Genomic DNA, 23,893 nt, shown 5'->3' with positions numbered 1-23,893 from the left:
GATGCCCTCCAGCAAGTGAGTGGTTAAACAGACTGTAATACTTCCATACCGTGGAATACTATTCAGCAGTAAAGGAAACAACTTCAATGAATCTTCAGAAAGTTAAGAAATTAGGTAGAGTGAAGACAATCAGTTCAAAAAGTCATATACTTGATTCTGTGGGTGTCATTTTCTTGAAATGGCAAAATTCTAGAAACAGAAAATTAGATTAGTGGTTGCCCTGGATTAGGGGCTGGAAGAGGGACATTAAAGAGCAAAATGAGGGGTTCTCATGGTGATGGAAACAGTCTGTATCTTGACTGGGTCATTATCAGTGTCCTGGTAGATATATCATAGCATAGCATAGTTTTGCAAGAATCTTCCACTGAAGAAAATGGGTAAGTGGGCTCACACAATCTCTTTATATTATTTCTTACTACTGCACATGAATCTGCAATTACCTCAAAACAAAATTTAAATTTTAAAGACAGCTTTAAAGGGTATCTATTGAAAAATGTACTTTGATTCTATTTGGTTCCTGGTTCGAATTGACTGGGAGACTCGCAGACCGAGAGGCTAGCCATGAAGTTCTGCAGTGGAGATACTGAATGGATCTGAGGAGAGGTCCTGGCTGTTATACTCATCTGTCCCAAACCCACCCTCCTCAGTGCATGAAAACTGACTAGGTGTCACCCTCTGGCACACCAGAGTCATAATAACACTGCCTTGGAAGCCTCTAGCCAAGCGTGATTTCATGAAGAGGGAGCAACCATCCCTTACCCTGTCCTAGACCACCACATGTCCTCTACGGCCTGTGGACTTGAAACTGCTACCAAGAAACTGCTGGCCTGGTGGAGTGTCAGAAAAAAAGCCTGCTCCAGGAGTGATTGGCAGTGTTGCTGAGTCCTGAGTCATGGCCCAGGGTGACGTGATATTCCCAGGGGCCAGCAGAATCAGGACAGCCACCAGCAAGAAAACTTCTGTGAGTGGCCTTGCTCCTGAGCACTTGTGAAATATCTCCTAGGGACTCCCAGAACTAATCTGAAGAGTTAAGGAGGCTGAGCTCCTGCTTAAGCAAGTAGAGATCAAAATCAGGTAACTTGGGCTATAGATTTGTTTTTAAATTCATGTTACTATATTTGTTTTGGTTGCCACTGGGGAGCTAGATTTGAGATCAGAAGACCTTGACCCCAAACTTCAGGTCTGTTGTCTTTAAAGCTATTATAATGTGCTCTCTGCCTTCCTCATTAGCCTGTTACTTTGAGAATTATGTAGAATTACACAGATGAGTGTTTTTAGAATTACAAGTACTATATGTATGTCATTTTTAGTGTCATTAGTTTAAGAATGCTTCATCTTCTCCACTGCAATTCCTCCCGTCAACTCACCTTCTGGAAACTGAACAATTCTATGTCCTTATCCTTTTCTCATGTACTCTGTAAAGTAATGCAGTATTTTTGGTCATATGTGACCTGGGGCATTTTGAGGTACATGTTTTTGGTGTTCTCTTTGACATCATCTAACCGCTGTTTTAGCAGCAGAATCTACTGCAATTTCCTGACTCCTTGCCCAGGGCACTGCTGAGGGTGTGAGCATGGAGATGAATGTAGAGGGAGAGGAGCCTTTTGTGCAGGGCCTAGGCATTCAAAATGTGCTCGAATGTTAAGCTCCCGATGGTCCAGATTATAAAACTCTATATGTTTCCTAACATGAAAATTGGTGGGTGGCAATGAAACCTGGAAAGAAGGGAAGAGTCAGGAAATCAGAAGTCCAGGTCCCTACGTCTGGCCACACCCTCTCAGCAGGACCTTGCTTCCACCAATTCTGACACCACAGGTTGGGTTTGTGCTGCATGTCCAGCTGGCGAGAACAGGGCCAACTCCTCACTCAGGCATTAAGAAGGCACAGAAAAGGCAAAAAGATGTCAGCCAGGCACAGTGGAACACACCTGTAACGCCAGCTACTTGGGAGGCTGGGGCAGGAGGATCACCAAGATCAAGGTCATTGAGAACCTGCCTTAAAATTAAAAAAAAATAAAATAAAATAAAAGTGCTGAGGATGTAACTCAGTGGCAAAATATACCTGAGTCCCACAAGAAGATCTTAATGTTCCAGGACCTGCAATGATTCATCCAACACAAGGATGGATGGGCACCTTTGCAAACGTGCAGATTTGGGGCTCCTAATTCACCCTTACTTGAGAAACAGGCCAACAGAGCTTTGAGGTAGAAGCCCCCAACATGGTAAGGAGTCCAGAGATCGTGACCCCATAGAGTCTAAAGATTGTGATCCCATGCCAACTGGAAAGCAGATACCATGCTGAACTTCCAAGTCCTGAGCTCAGGTAGGAATTTCTCTCCTGGCTCCAAGAGCCCTGGGCCACAGCTCTTTTCAGCTTCCCACGTGGGCTGTGGCCATTTATTGACCTGAATATATCCCTGTGAACTGTGAACTCCTCTAGAGAAAGAACAGTAGACTGTAATTAGGTATCCAGCCTAATTAGGCAGAAAGACCTAGGTGCACACCAGGATTAGGCCCCTTAACAGTTGCATGATTTTCTGGGTAAATGAAGTTAGATACCATCTGTAAAAATCTGAACTTTTGGTATAACCGAAGCACGATAGCTATTATGATTTCAATTTTGGTCTTCCATATACAAGTGACACTAGTTGTATTCATTGGGGTTCAATTAGGGAACAGAAATTGCTTTATTTATATTAAGTAGGAAGGAGTTTAATCAAGAAATAAGGTGCCTGCAAAATTATTTGGAAAGGTCCAAGGAACAGGTTCTGGGCCAGGACTCCCAGAACGATATAGAAATGACCCACAGGGGAGACCCCACTCCAGGGACCTCTGGAGAGGCTCCTGCTGCATCTGCAGCAACCCAGCCTCTCAAAGCTGAGGCAGGCACCCTAGGGGCAGGAGTCAGGGACCCACCTGTGTCCATGATCTTGCTTCCCAGCAAAAATAGCTGCAAAAGGGAGGACTTGCTCATCTTGTGTTTGTGGGGCTCCTTGGTGGAAGATAATTTGCTTCTAGAATGTTCACTGCCAAAAAGTCTGAGAACCATGGTGCTCCACTCAGAGAGTCTAGAGTGAAGGTTGGCCAATCCACATGCTGAGCAGAATGTCACGTCCTTGCTAAGTACTCTGCACTGGGTCAGCCGCTCAGCAACCCAGGGCGGTCAGTTCTTATTTCACAAAGGAGGAAGCAGAGCCTTAGGGAGGTTACTTTGTCTGAACTGGGTGCAGAGTAAGCAGAGAACTTAGTGGTGAACCTCCTTGTCTTATTCTGAGCCACATTCTTAACCCTATTGTCTACCTCCTCCATCTGGCCCAGTATGTGGCCACCCTTATTTAGTGAATGCTAAAAGAGTTGACTCATGGTGGAGTAAACAGAAAACTACCATAGAAGGCAGTGAAGACAGTGTCTTCACCTTCTGAGTAGGACCCAAACCGGGAAGTCAAAGGCCCACTCTGAGGAACACGGAGGTCAAAGGTCCACTATGAGGGGCATGGAGGAGATGTACCCAGTGTGGGTGAGGCAGAGCCGTAAGTTCACATCAAGCCAGGAACTGGGCCTGAATTGAGGGGAAAGGCCACCTCTGGTGTGGATTTGAGCCTGTACCATCTCTTCCTGCTTCTGCAATGTGGGTGAGGGTGGCCCAAGGAGAATCAACAACAGGTTCACCCAAGAGATTTTTTTTTTCTTGTCCCTTTCCTCTTTCTTTTTCTTTTAGGAGAAAATGAAAATATCTTAGAGAAAAAACACATAGTTCACGAAGCTAAGCTCTGGAGCCTGTGATAATGGCTCTTAGGCGTCCTGACCCTTCTGATAAGAACGGTCCTCGGCAGACGCCGTCACATGGCACACCCCCAGGTGCAGCGTGACTTTGCAGGATCTCAAAGGCCCACCACGCAAAGGGCCCTCCTCACTCTCTTAAAGCATACTTCTCGGAAGGCCTTGTGTTTGGTCATAGATGCTGAGGCCTGAGAGAGGAGCCCAGAGTCTAGACTCAAGGAGCTGGAGTCAGCACACGGGAGTGAACACACAAATGCATAACACCCACACTCACACTGCCCAGAAAACACAGAGACATCTATATGCACCAAAAATGCATACACATATATACACGCCACACAGAGACACTCACATATATCACACATACACAGAGAGAAGAACATACCTACTGCACACACAGAATACATACACTCCATGTATATATACCACAGAGACACAAAGATGCACACTGCACACAAGCCACATACACCATACAGAAACACACCCAATCACACAATGACACAGACCATACACAGTACACACATGACTCACATACATACGCATGGACACACATATGCTCTACTTCTCAAAATAAAGAGAAGTACTCTATTTTGGTGCTCTACTTCTATAATAGAGCCATGTCACCAAAAACTTTGTTATGTGGACTACGAGTACAGGAGGTATGCATGCGAAATAGCAAAAGGAGTGGAAAAAGCAGCAAAATGGCACACAAAGACAAAGTCCCTCTGGAAAGACTCACATGGTGTTTATTGGGACAGGAGGGAAATGCAAGCAACACAATGATGGTTGTCTATTACTTTGGGATTATTCTCTGTTCTAACAGAAAATGTCTCTTCCACGCACTCATTGTGTGGCCATGGGTCATTTGCACTGGGCAGCTCTGATGGGTCTCCAGTTTACTTGCTTCCATTCTAACCCTGTCATTATAAGGATAGTCTAGCAGAGCTCTGTGGGGCCTGTCTGACCACAGTGCTTGCCTCCTACTCCCTCTCGTCCTTCCAACCTCCCGCCCTCCCTGCCCAAATCAGGAAAGTCCCACAGTGCTTGCATCATCGGACAAACAGGGAAGTTCAAGGATTTGGTGCTGACCTTAGATATCTACTTCCCAGAATCCTGATTTCTTCCAAGGCTGTCACAGTTTACCTCTGGGTGCCTAGGGGGCGCTCAGGCTCAGGAATTGAGAATCTCAGATGTCCCCTTCAGTTTTTCTAAAATCCGGTAGGAAAGGCTAGGATTAAAATTAAGGGACCCAGCAGGTAAGAACAGCTGCTGGGGTTATTGACCAAGGGCGAGAAGGTGAGTTAGTTGTAAATATACCTCCAGGTCCTGTTGTCTCTTTGAACTTCAAAGCTGGAAGGGAATCATACAGACCACCAGGTACCATTTTTTTATCTCCTAGATGCAGAACTGGGGGCCAGAATGTCATGTTTAAAGCTGAAACTAATTAGAAGCAACTCTGTGATCACAGATGTGGAATTCACCTGTGATGAAACAATGGTTGCCCATTTTCTATCTTCCTATTCCTCAGTATTGTTTCACTGATTCAAGGTTTGGACCAAGATATGATTCTGGATATGAGATTCTATTAGAGAAACCAACCAATTACATATACTTTGAATTTTATTAGATGAATGTAGTCTATTATGGAAAAGGCACAAGATAGTTTTTCCATTAAAGCATGCCTGCTTTATAAGAGCTCAAAATACAAAAGTCCAAATGAAAAAATGCAGTCAAATGTGATTGCTTTGTTACAAAATGTGTCATTTAGTAGGGTTTTGTTTTTTAATAGGACATTTTCACTACATGTTTCAACACTGAATTTTTGTGGGGGCGGGAAAAGGGCTGAAACTAAGAAAAAAATGATGAGTCTGTTTATTTCTGGCATCCAGACAAATTGAAAGTGTGACTTTTTTTTTTAAAATTATGTGTATTGAAACAAATAGGAAAGGTGTGTGGATTCGCAATGGGGAACCAGACGTGTAGCCTTCATTTGCTACTAGCTCCTAGGCCTTATGTGCGAGTGATCCTCCGTCTCCTCCTCTAGAAAATAAGAGGCCTGGACCAGATGGGCTCTGTGGCCCCTCTAAGGAAGCCACGCAGAAAAAGAGTGTGGAAACCCCAGGACATGGAAGCCAACCCAACTTGAGCAGGCTCATCTCCATCTTTCACTCTTTGGGCAGGTTACTCACCTTCCAGAGTCTGCAGTTCCTCTCTAGAACATAAGATGCATACTATCCACCATGCAGAACTATTGGAATGTTAAATAAAATAAGGAACACAAGTACCTCAGCACTGCCTGTTACATCACAAGTACTCAGTCATTTTCGTTTTATCCCTACCTCCCACTTGGCCACCTCTACCACTTGATAACCACATTAATATTATGAAGGATTCATTACTTCCGTCTGACTTAGGGTACCATCTTGGGAAGGCAAAGTGAAGGACCTCACCTCCTGCTTCTCCAAAATGCCCATGGCCCTCAATGAGGGCCAGGCAGAAGCCAGAATGGATGAAGAGACCCTGCAGGTGCTCTCCGGCCACCAAGGCAGCTTTAGGAGCAAATTTCTGCCCTATTGTGTTTTGGTTTTATTTTCTTTTGCCTTCTCCTTGTTTCGTTTTGTTCACTAGCTCTTCACTGATGGTTTCAATTCTCTCAGATTTGGATTTTCACCTGCCTTTCTCTTCACTCATGCTATTATTTCCTGCTTGAATTGTTTCCCCCAAGCTCCTCCCTCCATCTGGCTAATCCTTTAGGGCTCATGGAAAGTTTTCTGACCCTTCACCACTCCTGCTATTTGTTTTCATAGCACCCTGTGTTTCCCCTTCCTAGTACTTGCCACTATTCACAATTACATAATTTATTTGTGTCATATTAGTCTGTCTCCTCCTCTAGGCTACAAGTGCCAAGAAAACAGCAAGCCTGTCTCTTTTGCTCACCAGTCTCTCTATCCCTGACACTTTTTCTGCTTAGTTGGTAATAGTGGCTCCGTGAGTGTGTGTTGAGCAAACAGACAGACAAGGGAACGAAAAACAACTGAATGAATGACTCTCAGAAACCACTGCGACCCATGAGCTGACCATGGATTCTTCCCCTTTCATAGGATTCTCCCCCAGCTCCTCCTACATTTAAAGAAAGGAATTGATGCTGGGCATGGTGATACATGGCTGTAATCCCAGCAACGGGAGCCTGAGTCAGGACGATGGCAAGTTCAAGGCCAACCTCAGCAACTTAGTGAGGCCCTAAGCAATTTAGCAAGACCCTGTCACAAAAATAAAAAAAAGTGGGAGGGGCGGATATAATTTAGTGGTAAAGTACCCAGAAAAACTCTCTGGTACCAAAAGAAGGAGGAGGAGGAGGAGGAGGAGGAGGAGGAGGAGGAGGAGGAAAAAATTATTTTACTAGTAACAAGAAAAATTTAACAAAAATCTTGAAATACCATGATTCTAGAGAAATTGAATCTTGTTCAAGTTTTAGCTCAAATACATTTTTACAATACCCTGTAATAGGGCATTTAAATCTACTTTGGGGTAGTCCCTGTGATTATCAAGAGAAGCATAAGGGCTAATGCATCTCATTGATCACACACCCTTTTAGATTCCATTGTGACTTTTTTTCCCAGCCCAACAATTCCATTCTAAAGATCCTGGGTTCACTGTCTTGGGTCACCACTTGGCCTCTGTGATGTCAAACTTTACGGACCCCAATTAACCAAACCAGCAGGTAAGGAGGCAGGTGTGTGTGTAAGTCAAATCAACTTTTTCTTCTGATGATATCTGCCCACGGAGCTGCCTGCCCCCTGGGAAGGAAGCTGAAGAGCAGGTAGTCTGAGGGCAGAGCAACGGGTTTCTCCGGAGCTGTGGCTCACACCATTACCTGTGCTTTCTCTCCTTAATGCAATAACAATGCACAGGCTTCTTGGCGGAGTAAGTTAATTTCCTCTTCCAGTCAAGTCTGACCAAGAATCAGACTGAGCCATCCCAGGCAGCTTGGAGGAAATATTTTCCAAAATAATTTTCTGCAGCTCTGCTGTGTTTGGGTCACCCCTCAGCTTGCTGACAATACAGCTTTGTTCTCATTTCCTCCTGATTCCTGATACAGTGCTGTGTTGATTGTGCTGAGCAGACTTGAGAGCCCCATGCTAAACTCCCAGAGGTGAATTGTCATTATGAAGGAAACAATAGCCCAAGCCTATGTGTGGAGGGTATATATTCAAGGATACTGTGTTTAATTTCCCTGCTTCCATGAATAGTCTTCAAGATGAATAGCTTCAAAACTCCAGTGATTTTACTTTTTTAGTTTTCTCTTTAAATAGCATATTGGCATCCCCCCCACACACACACTTTGGCCTAAATAGTGCTCATTTCAGCAATTCAACCTGTCTGGGCATGTGTGAGCAAAAGATGGGGGCAAGGGTCACTTTGGAAGGGAATCTTAATGGCAGTAATGCAGACCCTGGAGCAGAGGGAGGCTGGGTTTCTCAACATCTGCGGACCCCTCCCTGGGCCCCAGGGAAAGAAGAACTACAAACCACATCACCTAGATTCTGTACCAAAATGATGTCTATCTGAGCTCCTACAGTGGTTGTTCATGGAGAGCCTGATGTGCCTTAGAAGCCCACTGTGACAGCATCCACAGAGCTGTGCCTGCTCCCCATTGGCACCACCAATAGAAACTTTTCCTGGCCATTTAAAGAACTCAAAGAAATTGTGAGACAGAAACACTAATCTTATTTATATTCATTCATTATTTATTTTTTCAGAGACCGAGTCTCACTAGGTTGTGGTCTCAAACTTCAGGGTGCAAACAATTCCCTGCCTCAGCCTCCTGAGGAGCTGAGACTCCAGGCATATGCCACTATGCCTGGCCATTCTTATCTAATTATTAACAAACAATTTGACATCAATATTTGAAATGTGGATTTTTAATGTGTTTTGAAAAGTTCACCAGATCTTTGTCAATATAGAGATTCATTGGTTTCGTTAAAGAACAGCCTTCATTTTATCTGATGTCTAAAGAGCTCTTTTTCGTGGTTTTTAGCATCACCTGCCACACCACCCTCTTACACGGCGGATATTCTGTGGAGACAAAAATTTCCAGGTGGTAGGTCGAGTCAAGGACTAGTTTAATGGTTCTGCACATTAAATTTCCTAGGAACTCTTTTAAATTCCAGATGCTAGTTCCCCTTTCCTAGAATGATGAAATCTAAATCCCAGGGAATAGAGCTCAGGGTTAGTTGCTCTTTAAAATCTCCCCAGGTATCTCTTATATAAAATAAAGGTTGAAAATCACAGATAATAATTTTATTTTATCATTGTTAATTTATTGCTATGATCATTATTATTATTATTATCCTACATATTTATATGCCAATTTAGTGTTCTAAGAATTTTTGGCACATTTTAAATATAAAAATTATTTCTCAAATACACCTTAATAAAAATAGTTTTTAAATAAAAAAAATTAAAGAATCCTCAACCCTTTTCGATTTTGCATTCCTGGAGGCTTGGTTATTTTGAGGTAACTGCAGAATCAGGAAAGAAAAGGGTCATCGCTTCCTAGGTCAGTTTATCTTTCCATAATAAAGAAATGTCACTTCTTAATTGAATAATTTTCATAGAAAGTCTCAGCATGGCTTTTTATTCTTCCCTAATCTGACTATGGAACAAATTGCAATCTGAAATATTTAAGTTACATCAACAGTCCAGTGACTAACCGAGGAATCGCCTCCTTCTCTTTCTCTGCGCCCCCACAAGCCAACTCTTGACCAGTTAAAAACACAAATTTAAACACACTTCCCCCATGTCCCAAAGAGTGTTTACACTAGATTTGTATTATTCTTAGCTAATCCTAGTACAGAGAATCACATGGCCTTGTTCGGGCTTCTCAGAAGTCTGTGCCAGGTGGAGCCCTAACCCAGAGCTGTGGATAGAATTTCAGAAGTGATTTGTTTTTGGCATGTTCTCCATGTGGACTATGTACTCTTTGCATCCTGGGCCATCAAGTCCCTTGGAGGAGAGGGAGGATTACAAAGCCCTCTGGGGGCCCTAGAGGGCCGAAGCAATGTGCCAGATCTGTCCTGGGCAGAGAAAAGTTGCCCCAAGGGAAAAACAGCTTATTCTTTGCCAAGGAAAATCCCAAACCTCTGACTGGGTGAGACACCAAAGATCATTTCTGTGAGTCCTCATGTATTCTGACTTCAGGCTGCTTCTCTCTCTGGAAGCTGGGGGCCACGTGCAAGAATTTTCTCTTGCCCCTGTCTTTTCCAAGGTCAGGCCTGAGACTATACTGCAGCTGTCATCAACATTCCACTTGCACGTAAATACTAAGCTGATCCATCTATAAAGCAAGCTGGGGCTGCTTAATCCCTTTTAGCTGGTTGTCAAGAACTGCCCGTGTAGACCTGGGAGTTCCTGTGCAGCAGTGTGGGCTGTACAGCTGGCTCGTGACCTCTATTCCTGCTTGTACACCACTTGCTTCCATTGCATAATGAATCCTTGCTGGGCGCACTGACCCTGCAGCTCAACAAATGGGACAGGCCCCAGGTCAAAATGAGCAGTTCAGAAAATCACTTGGTCTCACATGGTCAGGCACTCTGTTTCCATCAGAGTCCAGTACCACACCTGGACAACATATAGATCATCAGCAAATTGTAAGGCCCTGATCCACATTAAAGTAGGGATGATAAAATTGGGCCAAATCTATCCCATAGGGTTGTCATAGGGATCAGATAAAGCAAGTGAAAGTATTACACAATGCCAACATCATTTTTCAGAAAATATTGTCACTTTGGGTGCTGTTTAGAAATATATTTGTCAAAGGCAGAGACTTGGAATTTAAAAAAAAAATTTCATGACCTTTTAAAAATAATATTGGTACTTATAAAAGGATTTTACTTTAAACAAAACAAAACAAAAGCAACTTTTAACAATAGCCCTAGCTGATATATGTGGATTAAAAAATATCTGTCTGACCAGACCGGAGGCCACCTGTGTGGCAAGGTATCTTGTATGTTTCTGTGTTCTCAGTGGTGGTCATGAAAGCTGGCATTTAGCATTTGCCCAGGGAAGTGGACTGATAAAAATTGTGCACCCCCACCCCTACCCTGCAGAAGCTGGCACCCCTCCTTATCTGGAACTAATGATTTTTTAAAATGTAGAATTAAATGTATTAAATCTTGAATTGATGTCTGTTAAAGAAATGCTTCCCATAGAGCTTGATTGTGGATTGAAGGAGGGTGCACTAGACAGACAGTTCACATCACCAAGCCAGCAAGTGGGGAGCAGAGAGGAGGGAATCCATTTAATATTAGCTGAGTGTTCTTTAGAAAGACATATTATTTTGAGCATATACATCATTGACTTCATCTTGTAATTCAGTTTTTTGATGCTTCTATCCAAATTATCAGCAGTATGGGAACCCTCTTACCATGCCCACCAGCAAGTTAAGGGCTTTATCAACATCTTCAATGAGTGAGTCAAAATTCCTCATCTGAACCTCCAACATGGAGGCCCCAGTCCTCATCTGATCACAGGCCCCAGTTTTGGGGCTGTGATCCACCCAATCTCTCTCAATACCCAATTCTACTCTTCACGTTTTCTGCCCCATGAGAAGTGATGTGGCAGAGGACATTCTCAGAGTACAAGGCTCAGGTGAGTGACATTTGGTTCAGGTCCTGTCTTGGCTCACCTGTCATTCTCCCCCCCAGATCAGGTTGACCTGCCAAGTTTTCTTGAAGAAGGCATCCTCTGGGCCCCTTGGAGGCTGAGGCTGGTCCAGTGCCTCTGGTGTATATAAGACACAGCCAAATCATCCCAGGTTTCTGGCTCTCAAGGTGAGACATCAAATGATCGGAGACCACAGAAAACGGAAGTTGGTCCAGAGCCTGGGTGCATTTAGATGGGACAGAGCATTAGGCCTGGTCCAGTCTCTCTACAGTGGCTTTAATACAGTGCTTCCAGCAAACTCCCTCAGGGGAGCCCAGCTATTTCTAAGAATGGAGCTTGCTGTACCAGGAAATGACATTTGCCAGAGATGTAGCCAAAGAAATCTTTTGCCACACCCCTTCTTGGTGACTCTCTCTCTCTTAACAAAGGATAGAACTTCTGAAAATCTGGTGGCTTGGCATCAGCCTCTTCATCCCAGAACGTATACTCATGTGACCAGTTAGCTAAATTATCCAGAAATGCAAAACTGGGGTCACAGGATCCCATCTTGAGTTTCCAAAGAAGGTCTCTAACTCAGACACCTCCTCTTTCCTCATAATCAGCCATGTTTCTGCATCACAAAAACAGACTAGGGTCCCTCCTCTCCCACGTGACCTCACCAGGGACACAGCAGCAATGTCTCACCATCAGTCAGTGCCGTGTAGCAGTCTCAGAGAGAGCTTTGCTCCACAGCGCTATGTTGCCAATATTAGCTTTGAGTGCTGTGAGCTGTTAAAATGAGAAGTACCTCAACAGGCAGCACCTAACCTCAGGCCTGGCTGGAGCTCTGACAGTTATGCTCTGTGGTCACTGGGCCGGTTACCAGTGAGCCTCAGAGTTGAACACAGAATTGGGGCTCTGTTCCAACAGCTTCCCCAGTAACGTGGACATGTGTCTTAACCTCATGAGTCTGCAGAAGCAGGCTGGCAGTTGTTCAAGAACAGGCCATCTCATGAGATTTCCTGTACTTCCTGCCTCCGCTGTCACTGCTGCCCAAGCTACATGTCCCCCAGAAAAGCCCTTCTCAGGATAGGTCAGCACTTCTGCTGCCAGTTGTGCTAGAGGCCAGATGTGAGGCATCTGACATGGTAAAACAATGAGGAAGGAATATGCCCTCCACTTTCTTGGTTTTGTTTTGCTTCCCTTTGGTGTTGGGTTTTGTTTTACTCCTGGGGGAGGGAGGGAGTGCTGGAGGAGAAGGTTTAGGGGTAAAAGGCAAAGACTTAAAAAATAAACATGTAGACTCATGTGCAGTTTGGGAAGAGGACTCCCTGTGGATGGAAGTGGCCCATGGTGGAATCAGCCCCATGGTGTGCAGCTGTCAATCCTGTGCTTGGGTGGCAAAGCACTTCACCAGTCAAGAACCAATGTCCAAATCCTTTCCTCGTAGTCACCCATTCCTCCTACATGAAGTCCCTGTATGGTTCGGTGAATATCATCGTCTTATGCTCAAGAGGGAACCAACAAATTCAGGGCAATAGAGAACATTGACAGCCTGTGGTCACCCCCAGTAGATGGCTCAGACTGCTCTGGAGGGATGAGAAGCTCAAAATGCTCAGGGGTGTCTCCCAGTGCTCAGAAAAGCACACTCAAGGGATAATTAAGGAGTAATTGTAATTAATTTTTATACAATTATATAATAATTATAATTGAAGAATAATAAATGGAGGTGATTTTTACTGAGGTTAACAGTAGATTTAGAGAAAGACAATTCTTTTAAAGTAAAACAGATAATGTTACTTTATTGCTGGTAGAATGATCTCTGAGCTTTCTCTTTCCCCACTTTCCTAGAGAGAACTCGTATGTGTATCTCCCCTTGCCACCCCAATTGCACACTCACTGTAAGTGCTTACCTTTTCTAAAATGATAATTTGGACAGGGATCAGGGTTTTGCCAGTATGTGACAAGTTTCCTTGCATGTGTATCTTCTCAAAGCCTTAAATTCTGGTCAACCCAAGACTAAAGATGATCAGGGATTATCGTCAGCCTAAGGTGGCTTTGCCACATCTGGAAAAAAAACCTGAGACAAGGACCTGTGGAGACCACAACTGTTCTGAGATGCCCATAACAGTTCCAGATAACTTTTAGTGGAAATTTGTGAGATTTCCAGTTCTGTTTGATACTGCATCCCAAAGAGTTCATCCAATGAACTTACATTTGTCTTGAATTCTAAGATCGATCTGTGGCCTTTTAGATATCTGGGATCTGGAGTATATTATTTACTTTTATATAAGCTCATCTCGTACCTTTTGTGGTTGGCCCCAGGTACAAAATCCTGGTGGCACCCCTCCCTGCCTTCTTCTTGTCCTACTTAGAGAGATGTCTACCAAATCACCATAGAAGACTTTAGAACACCCTTCATGTTCCACAAATATTTGTCGAGATCCTATTCTGGTGCAAGGCTTCCTTTAAGAATTATGAGGAAAAGAAAGCTTTATGTCCCTAATATTGGGGTTTGGAGTCTGAGGTGTGTAAGTTTAAATTGGCACATACAGGGAGTCCCAGAAGGTTTTTTTGTAAGGGATTCTTTGAGGAAGACGTTGGCCATGAGAGAGTCGAGGGGGAGAAGGAGAAGATAATTAGGCATCTCTTGCAGTAGGTTTGGAAATAGTGATGAAGGCTTGGACGAGGAGAGTCTCTGTGGGCCTGGAACGGAAGGTCCCGATTCAAGCGGGAGAGCTTAGAGAACTTGACAGAAGAGACCAGGGGAAGGTGCTGAGCAGGACTGAAGAACTGAGACTGATACCTTGCAGAATGGTGGAAACCGCGAACACAGGCATAGGGAAAAGGGAGAAGAGGAAGGCGCTTGAAGAGCCGGCCTTGCTCCTGCTGGCTCTGCCACCCCATTTGGGCAACTATTTTGAGGCCAGCTATTTGTGAGGTCCAGACTCTCTGTACAAAAGTCTGGGATGTTTGAATCTCCTCTGGATCACAGTGCTTCAAGAAATTTCTAATCCAGCTTCTGACAATATTGATGATACCTTCTGGCTCCTTAGGAAAAACCATTGAAAATGAGTTCTCTAATTCATTTGGCCAATATTCCCAGTAATGTGGGGTTTTTGTTTCAAGTAGTAAAAATGATTTCCACCTACCAGTCATATAGGGACAGAACCACATTGGGTGTATATAAATGTCAACTATGAATTCGATTTTTCTCATTGGAGAAAATATAAGGAGTGTTCTACTTGACAGTCTTATAGATCCTGTAACTGAATAAAAAGCTCCCTCACTTGCTGACATGCATCACAATACTGGGATTACTCTGGTCTACTTCAGAAGTAAAAAAAAAAAAAAATTAAAAACATGGTCAAGGGGCCTGGGGTTGTAGCTCGACAGTAGAACGCTCACCTAGCACGTGCAAGGCCCTGGGTTTGATCCTCAGCACCACATTAAAATAAATAAAATAAAGGTATTGTGTCCAACTACAACTAAAAAAAATAAAAATAAAAACATGGTGAAGTCCTATTTTTCATTGATTCTGTGTTTGGAAATTTGCCTATTCACTACAATTTATTCTTAAGCCCAGAATCAATACTTAAGACACTTTCCTGGTCACTCACAAAAAAATGTGCAGAGTTTAGAAAAACCTGAATTGCTGTATGTGCATATTCCCAACAAAGATGGAGCAGAAATACTCTTCTCATTTCAGCTCTCATACTGAAAATTACAAGTGTAATTTTCTAATCTGGTTAGTGCCACATTTTTTCCTATTTCTTTTTATTTTTGTTGGCAATTTGCTATTTAAAGTGGCCCCCAAGCATGGCACTAAATTGTTGCTTGATGTTCCTAAGTGCAAGAAGGCTCTGATTCACCTTATGGAGAAAATATATATGTGGGGAGCTGAGAAATGAATTATAATGCTGTTGGCTATGAACCAAAAATATGCATTAAGTAAGGTGTCTTTAAATAAAAACACAGGTAAGACAAAGGTACATAGCAATTGGTTGATGAAAATAGTGTGATCAGAAGCTCACAGGAACCTAACCCTGTGTTTCTCCTAGGAACATGGTTCAGCATTTGTCAACTCAGCCCTTTCTGCCACCTTATAGAACATAATTACTACAAATAATGAGTCTCTTCCAAAACCACAGCCACATTAAATACCCAAGGAGAAGGAAGCCATAGCTTTAAGTTCATCTAAGCTGAAACCATTCCAGACAGATAGACAAAGTCTGTCCTGGTCTTAAGAGATTGTCACTACCTCTGTCCCTCCACCATTGTTTATAAAAAAAAAAAAAAGTTTTTTTGAAGTGACTTACCAAAAAGGTAACATAAACCAGAACTAGGTAAAGCAAGAAGAGAAAATGAAAAAGAACACAGAATTGAGCAAAAGATGGTGCCAAGAATGAAGTCAGTACCAAATGCAGCGTCTTAGTCAGTTCAAGCTGCTGTAACAAATATGCCATAGACTGTGCGAGGCTGAAACATCAGACATTATTTCTCATAGTTTTGGAGGATGAGAAGTCTGCGGTAAACGTGCAAGTAGATTCAGTGTCTGGTGAGGGTTTGTTTCCTGGTTTTCTGAGGGCTGTCTTCTTATAGCCTCATGTGGCAGGGAACAGAGAGACAGAAGTCTAACCCTAAGCTTTTGAGCAGGTGATGAGAAAAGGAAATTGATTGATATATATATATATATATATAGTTCCGAAGGCTCTTGTATGACAGCTGCTCATTCAGAGCATCCCAGACAGGATTCTAAGCTCTAGAAGCTTCCCTCTGCCCCTAGGGCTCCTGCAGGTCCTTTCTGGCCCCTTAAACCTCATCAGCTGGCATCACCCTACCTCTTCAGGGCACTTTAGTCACATTAGTCTCCTTTTGTTCCTTGGACATGTCAAGGTCACTCAAAGTCACTCAGGACTTGAGGCTTTTGCACCATGGATTGTGTTCATTTGCTTTTTTTTTTTTTTTTCTTCCTGGAATGCTCTTTTCGTAGATCTTTGCATGCAGAACTTGGTCTTCTCATTCAGGTCTTGACTAAAAGTCCTAACTTCAAAGAAATGGTTTCTGACTGCCCACTTTGGAGCAGTCTCACTTTCCCTAACAAACCGCAAGGCAGGATTCCTTCAACTTCTTTATTTTTTTTCCCCTAACACTTAATTACCACATGAAATATTTTCATGTATTTATGTGATAATTTGTTCATTATATATTTCTCCCATGATGTAAGACTTTTGAACATGAGGGCTGAGTCTGTAGTTTCTGGGACACTGTCTGGAACACATTGGGAGACATTTTTTTTTTTTTTTTTTTTTTTTTGTGATGCTAAGGATTGAACCCAGGGCCTTGGGCATGCCAAGCAAGCACTCTACCAACTAAGCTATATCCCCAGCCCCAAAGATTCTTAATTTGAGTCAGGTCAACTCAGAGCAAGGGAGAGTAGAGACCAGCTATGAGTTATTCTATCTGCACTTTCTTCTGATTCTCTTTCTCCTCCAACGTAAATCACTTTTGCTGCCCAGAGATAGTGGTGCAGAGCTTGCAGTCAAAAGACAAAGCTCAGCTTCTCTGGTTATTCATGCATCTATTTCTCCACCTGCAAAATTTAGACACTGTAAAGAAACTAATCAATAAATTTCCACAATATGCTCAGAATGAAATTATAATCTGGTTACTGTCTGCACACATGTCTGTTCTCTTCTGCTTCATGACCTTGCTCTGCACTTGATGATTAGAGCCCATAACCTTGACAAATTTTAGCTGTGCTGTACCTTTTCAGCTTCACCCCAACTCTGAGCCTCCTAGACAGGTGCACACAAAATCACAGACACATGCTCAATTTCCAATGGCATTCCGCCACTCACTCAGCATGAAAGTAAGAAGTCCTTACTGTGATCTATATGACCTGCTCCCCTCCCATAGCCTCCCTGGTTTCATCTGATAACTTCCTCCTTGGCTCCAGCCACATGGTAGTTTTGCTGGTTCTAGATCATGTCACACTTGTTCCTGCCCCTGGACCTTTTCACCTACTGCTCTGCAAGTCCTGTTCTTCCCTAGAGAGACCCATGTCTTGCTCCTTCACTTCCTTTTGCTTTGCCCCAAGCCCCTTCTCAGAGAGCCACCCCAAGACGTGCTATCTAAAAATGTCATCCTCCATTCTGGCATTTCATTGACTTCTTGTCTGTATTTTCTTTTCTCCCTTGCCCTTATCACTGTTAGCCTTCAAAGTCTGTCTCAGAATGTGGAAAGGGAAAAAATAAATAAGAAAATACACTAAAAACAGGAGTAGATAGTCCCACAGGAGTTAGCCTTTTGCCCTATAATTAACAGCAAGAAATGAAATTCTGGCTAAAGGCAAAATGTAAATCCAACCAAAACCAGAAAGATAGTGACAGAGAGAATTACTTTGTATAAACAGAGGGCTTTCTTGTAGTATTTAAAGAGTAAGGAGACAGCCAGGTAAAAGTACAAAATTACATTCTATGCAAACTATTAAGAATAACAAAGAGATGGATACAGTGTCACATGCCTGTAATCCCAGCTACCCAGAGGCTGAGGCAGAAGGATTGCAAATTTGAGGCCAGCATCTGCAATTTAACAAGATTCTGTCTCAAAAAATAAAATAAAAATAAAAAGTGTAGCTCATGGTAGAGTGCCCTGGGTTCAATCCCCAGTACCAGGAAAAAAAAAAAAGTAGCAAAGACAAAAACAACAGAAAATGGCTAAGAACATGATTGAGTTCAGTAATAATACCAGAGCTTGAGTAATAAAATAAACTGAATTTCCATATAAAAATATAAATATAACCTTACAATCTTTTCCATTTGTCAGACAATGTCTGTGACTGCCTCATGAATGTGGATTTGGTTACGCCTCATAGATTTGCTAGACTTTGTGGACATGGCAAGTCTTGGCTATTCATGAACTCAAGGATGGAAACCCAAAGGGGAAGCTTCAGGGGAAGTCTCAAGACAGTGAAAACCACAGGTAACAATGTGGCTGGGCTGAGAGTGACACTATCTCGACACAGCATCAAAAATGTGGATGTGATGAAAAATTACTTTCATATCTCTGAAAATCTGTTGCAAGTTTCACTTTTTTTCTAAAAGCAGAGCTTCTCTAAATTCTTCTCTTGCATAAAGAGTTGAGGAAGCAATAAAAGAATTGCTATCCTAAGCTTAATTTTGGTTAAGAAGTCATCAGAATTGCATAGATGAGGAGAACTTAAGGAAAACTAACTTGATCACCAAGATTTCTAAGAGCCAAACAAGTGAATTGTGTACTTCCAGCTCCTGAAGGGTAAATAAAAGTCAAGAGAAAAGAGACTTCTGGTCCCATGGTCAGAACGGATTTGACAAAATTGATTCCATGACTAGGAATACTGTGAACATCCCATATTCATGGAATTTGCATTATAGTTGGGTTAGAGAGGAACAAAAATCAAATATACAAAAGAGTAAGTATACCATATCATGTCAGATAGTGATAAGTATTAAAAAATAGAGGAAGCTATTTGGAGAAATGGCTGATTCTAGGACTAGGGCAGGAAATATACAAGATAAGTTCAAAACATCTTGTAGTGCCAGAAAATAAGAAAATCCTAACAACAATAACAAAAAAAAAAAATCTGCATTAGTGGGATTATGTAAAAGGGACCCAGAAGCAAAGTGATATGGCTCCTAATGACGAAACCTGGAGCAATTTAAACATCAAAATAAAGTAGTATTGGAGTAGTACAGAGTATAGAATAGATAACAATCATTCAATATAGATAGACATAAAATATTGAATAAATAAATGGGCAAGATTAGAGAAATCTGCCATATCGAAGAATTTCAAATAATTCATGTAGATAATCCCTCTCAAAAAGATGGAGCATAAGTCCCTTGCCCTTTAAGTGTGGGCTATGCATAGTGACTGCTGTCTAAAAAGCACAGAATAGAAATGATCTGGGAAGAGAATAACTTGAATAATTTTACAGCAGAGAAACGTAATAAAGGCTATCTCGGTCAGACATTGAGGTCAACATCAACTGTGATAGGTCATGTTGATGTCATTGCACCCTGGGTCTATGTGGTGAGAAGGGCACTTTTCCTCTGTGACCTTCCTCACTAAAGGACACAACTTCAGTCTAACCATGAGAAGATATCGGGTAACTACCAATATAGAAACATTCTAGAAAATACCTGACTGTCAAGGTCATCAAAAACAAGGAAAGTCTGAAAAACTGACTGCTAAGAGATGCTTAAGGAAACCCGACAATTACATGGAATGTGGTAACTTCTGGAATCCCGGAGCAGAAAAAGGACAAAAGGTACAAACTACGGAAATCTGAAAAGAGGTGGGCTTTAGAAACAACGTATGAATATTGGTTCATTAATTTTAACAAATGTGTCATCCCAAAATAAGATGTCACTATTTGGAGGAACTGGGTAGGGTATATGGGAACTCCATATTATATTTGCAATTTTGTGAATCTAAAGCTATTTTTTAATTAATTTTTATCTAAAATATAAATATAAGACAGGTGTGGTAGGCTGGCCTTAGCAATTTAGTGAGCCCCTAAATGGCTTAGTGAGACCCTGTCTCAAAAAAAAAAAAAAAAGGATTGGGCATGTGGCTCAGTGGTAAAGTGCCCCTGGTTTCAATCTCCAGTCCCAAAAAGAAAAAGAGAGAGAGAAGGCGGGGGGGGGGGGGAGGGGGGGGGAGGGAGGGGGGGCGAAGGGGGGGGAAGGAAGGAAGGAAGGAGGGAAGGAGGGTGGGAGGGAGGGAGGGAGAAAGGAAAGGCAGGCCAGGACATATTGGCAGGAAGGGAAGGGCTGCTACTTAGGTAGACAGGAAGAAATATTTGACCAGAAACTTAAATGAAATAAGGCCAAGCCAAGATTCTCCCTGGGTGAAGAGTATTTGGGCAGAGAGATGAGCAAGAGTTCAAAAGTGCTGCCTGCAGGCGTGAACTGGTGCAGGAGCAAGATGAAGCAGGGATGCTGGTGCAGCCATGAGCTTTTGCAGGAGGGTATTGTCACGCCTCAAAGCGTAGCGAAGGAACAGCACAGATTCCAGCATGTATGGAGGGGGCCAAGTAGTAGTAGGGCTGGGTGGGCGGTGTTGTGGGCTGGGTGAGGATTTGAATTCCCATATGCGTGAGGAACAAGGCAGAACAGCACAGAGAGTGCTCTAGAGCCCACCCACCCCAAGTCTCATCCTGACTCTCCACCTCTGAACCTATGACTTGGGGAAGTCCCTTGCCCTTTCTCTCCAGGGGTCGTAGATGTAAGATGTAGATCCCAGGAGAACCTGCCGAAGGGTGGTTGTGAGGGTTAAATGAGCTGATCTGTGTAAACATCACTTAGCATGTAATAAGAGCTATAAAAATAAGTATTTGGTTCTTATTATATGGAAACTCCCTGGGATGTTAGGAGGAAGAGTACCAATAACTTGCTTAAATTACTCCTTGGAAGGTTCCCTCCATTTTCTGTGGAATGGACCATAGGGTGGCAAGAGTGGGATTAGGGGGCCAGAGGTCAGCAGTTGAGACTGGAGTGATGGTGGCTTAGTCCAAGGAGCTCATGGTGGGTACACTGGAAGTCAGCAGCTTGAAGTTGAACTTGGAAAGGAAAATCAATGGGATTTGTTATTGGTTTTGCATGTGAGATACAAGTTGAAAAGAGGGAGTAGTGATGTCTCCCAGAATTTTGTCTCAGCAAATGAGTGATGGGTGGCTCCATTTTACTGATACGGAGAACTTTGGGGGAAGAGATTTTTGTTTCTTGGATGAGTGGGGTCTTTTTTGTTGGGAGGGTGTGTTAGTCAGCTTTTCATCACCGTGACCAAAAGATCAGACAAGAATAACTTGGAGGAGGAAAAGTCCACTTTGGCTCACAGTTTCAATCTCAGTCCGTGGTCAGCCGACTCCGTTGCTCTGGGCCTGGTGCAGTGATGGAACATCGTGGCAGAAGAACATGGATAAGGAAAGCCACCAGCTCATGGCAGCCCAGAAGCAGAGTGAGAGGGAGGCATCAGGGACAAACTGCAAACCCAAAGTCCTGTCTGCCCTGTGGCCTACTTCCTCCAGCCATGCCCTACCTGCCTACAGTTACACCCAGGACAGTGGTCCTTTCATTATTAATCCATCAAATGCATTAATCCACTGATTAGGTTATGGCTCTCACAATCTAACTCTGCATTTTAGGGATGCAGGGGACCTCATATCCAAACTACATCAGAGGGGCATTCACAAATATTAAGAGAAGAAAGTGCAAACAATATGAGAAACTCAAAAATTTAATGCTGACAATTACAAATTGGAAGAAAAGGGGGAAATATCTGAAGAAACATATGTAGTCACAGGGCAATAATTTAAGGAGCTCAGATTTATTCTTTGAAGTCAGAAATACATACAATGACATAGATCTATAGTATGCATGTACCAAGATCACTTTCCTAGTTCGGTTATTGTACTATTGGTAAGAAAGACGTAACCATCGGGGGAAACCTAGAGGAGGGCACTTGGGACTCCTCTGCACTGTCTTTGCAAATTCATGAGAATCTATCATTATTTCAAAATCAAATATTTTAAATATTAGTCTTGCTCTTGAGAAGGAAGTAAGGACAAATCTTTTAGAGGTTTCAGTTAACTATAAGACAGTGTGAATTGAAACGGTGATGTGGTTGATAAACTATGGTGGATGTGGCTAGGATTAATGAAGTATAAAATTCTTAAGGGTGTCTATGGAAGAACCACTTCATTTTGCCTGGGTCGATCCACATCTGACGTGGTAAGTTCATTTCTGGGTGCCACACTTTCAGACTGACAAGTACTGAATGACAGCTATTCAAGACACTCAGAACTGGGCAGCCCTGTCATGTGGGAATCATTGAGGAGGTGAAGATATTTAGCCAAGAAAATTGCATAGCAGCTGTCTTCAGACACTTGACAAACTATCATTTGGGAATCAAATTTAGATGAGTCTTTGACATCCCTTTAACTGCCACAAACTTCTACTTTCTTGTCACAAAATACCAGAAGTACTTTTTAAGAACATTTGCTGAAATAATTTTAGCCACATCAAAACCTCTGCTTTAAAAACAACTGAAGCAGAATAAACTAGGAACATCAAAATTTTCTCCCAACTGAATCTTAACTGTTACTTCATTTGGTCTGAGATTGAGTCACTAACTTTAAGGAGGCTCTGCCTTATTGCCAACCACCTTCAGCTGTCCCTTTTTGCAGTGGTCTCAAGAGTGATTGGTCAGGTCTATCTTTTACTTAAGAGTCAGAGGCCTATCAGCCTTTGATATGAGACCAGGAAGAAGTTTTTTTTTTTAATTTTTTTATTGTTGGTTGTTCAAAACATTACATAGTTCTTGATATATCATATTTCACACTTTGATTCAAGTGGGTTATGAACTCCCATTTTTACCCCGTATACAAATTGCAGAATCACATCAGTTACACATCCATTGATTTACATATTGCCATACTAGTGTCTGTTGTATTCTGCTGCCTTTCCTATCCTCTACTATCCCCCATCCCCTCCCCTCCCCTCCCCTCTTCTCTCTCTACCCCCTCTACTGTCATTCATTTCTCCCCCTTGTATTATTTTCCCCTTTCCCCTCACTTCCTCTTGTATGTAATTTTGTATAACCCTGAGGGTCTCCTTCCATTTCCATGCAATTTCCCTTCTCTCTCCCTTTCCCTCTCACCTCTCATCCCTGTTTAATGTTAATCTTCTTCTCATGCTCTTCGTCCCTACTCTGTTCTTAGTTACTCTCCTTATATCAAAGAAGACATTTGACATTTGTTTTTTAGGGATTGGCTAGCTTCACTTAGCATAATCTGCTCTAATGCCATCCATTTCCCTGCAAATTCTATGATTTTGTCATTTTTTAATGCAGAGTAATACTCCATTGTGTATAAATGGCACATTTTTTTTATCCATTCGTCTATTGAAGGGCATCTAGGTTGGTTCCACAGTCTTGCTATTGTGAATTGTGCTGCTATGAACCCAGGAAGAAGTTTTAATTAAATATTTGCCTTAACTAGCAAAGAGGAAGACACACACCCTCCCTGTTTTCCCATTTAATGTACAGATGGAAAGAAAGATGGATTTAGGCCAGGTGTGGTGGTGCATACCTGTAGTCTCAGCGACTTGGGAAGCTGAGACAGGAGGATCACAAGTTCAAAGCCAGCCTCAGCAATTTAGCAAGGCCCTAAGCAACTCAGCAAGACCCTGTCCCAAAATTAAAAAGAACTGAGAATGTGGCTCAGTGGTTAAGCACCCCTGGGTTAAGGGATTCAATACTACAAAGCTAACATTGCTACTTCCTAATATTAATTTTTATTATGTACAGAAATGAAGATTAGAAAAAATAAAAATAAATTATTTGTCACTTTGCTACAATAAAAGGTTATTAAAAGCTTGATAATAAAACCCAATGAAAATACCTTGCAGACACTAATTTTCATATCC

The 23,893-nt window shown here is 42.5% G+C and overlaps 1 long non-coding RNA gene across 2 annotated transcripts; it reads left to right on the top strand.

Moving 5' to 3' along the window:
* Nucleotides 1-933: 933 nt before the first annotated feature.
* On the top strand, nt 934-6,068 carry LOC114092354 (uncharacterized). Of its 2 annotated transcripts, none has more exons than XR_003582687.2 (2): nt 934-1,074; nt 5,824-6,068. It is a non-coding gene; the product is annotated as an uncharacterized lncRNA (long non-coding RNA). The 2 variants fall into 2 exon arrangements; XR_003582688.2 differs by having other exon boundaries at nt 5,723-6,068.
* The last annotated feature ends 17,825 nt before the right edge of the window (nt 6,069-23,893 follow it).

This window comes from Marmota flaviventris, chromosome 12, assembly GCF_047511675.1.
Source record: "Marmota flaviventris isolate mMarFla1 chromosome 12, mMarFla1.hap1, whole genome shotgun sequence".
Taxonomy (NCBI): domain Eukaryota; kingdom Metazoa; phylum Chordata; class Mammalia; order Rodentia; family Sciuridae; genus Marmota; species Marmota flaviventris.
The sequence above is the reverse complement of the archived record's forward strand: the minus strand, read 5'-3'. Positions and strand labels throughout refer to the sequence as shown.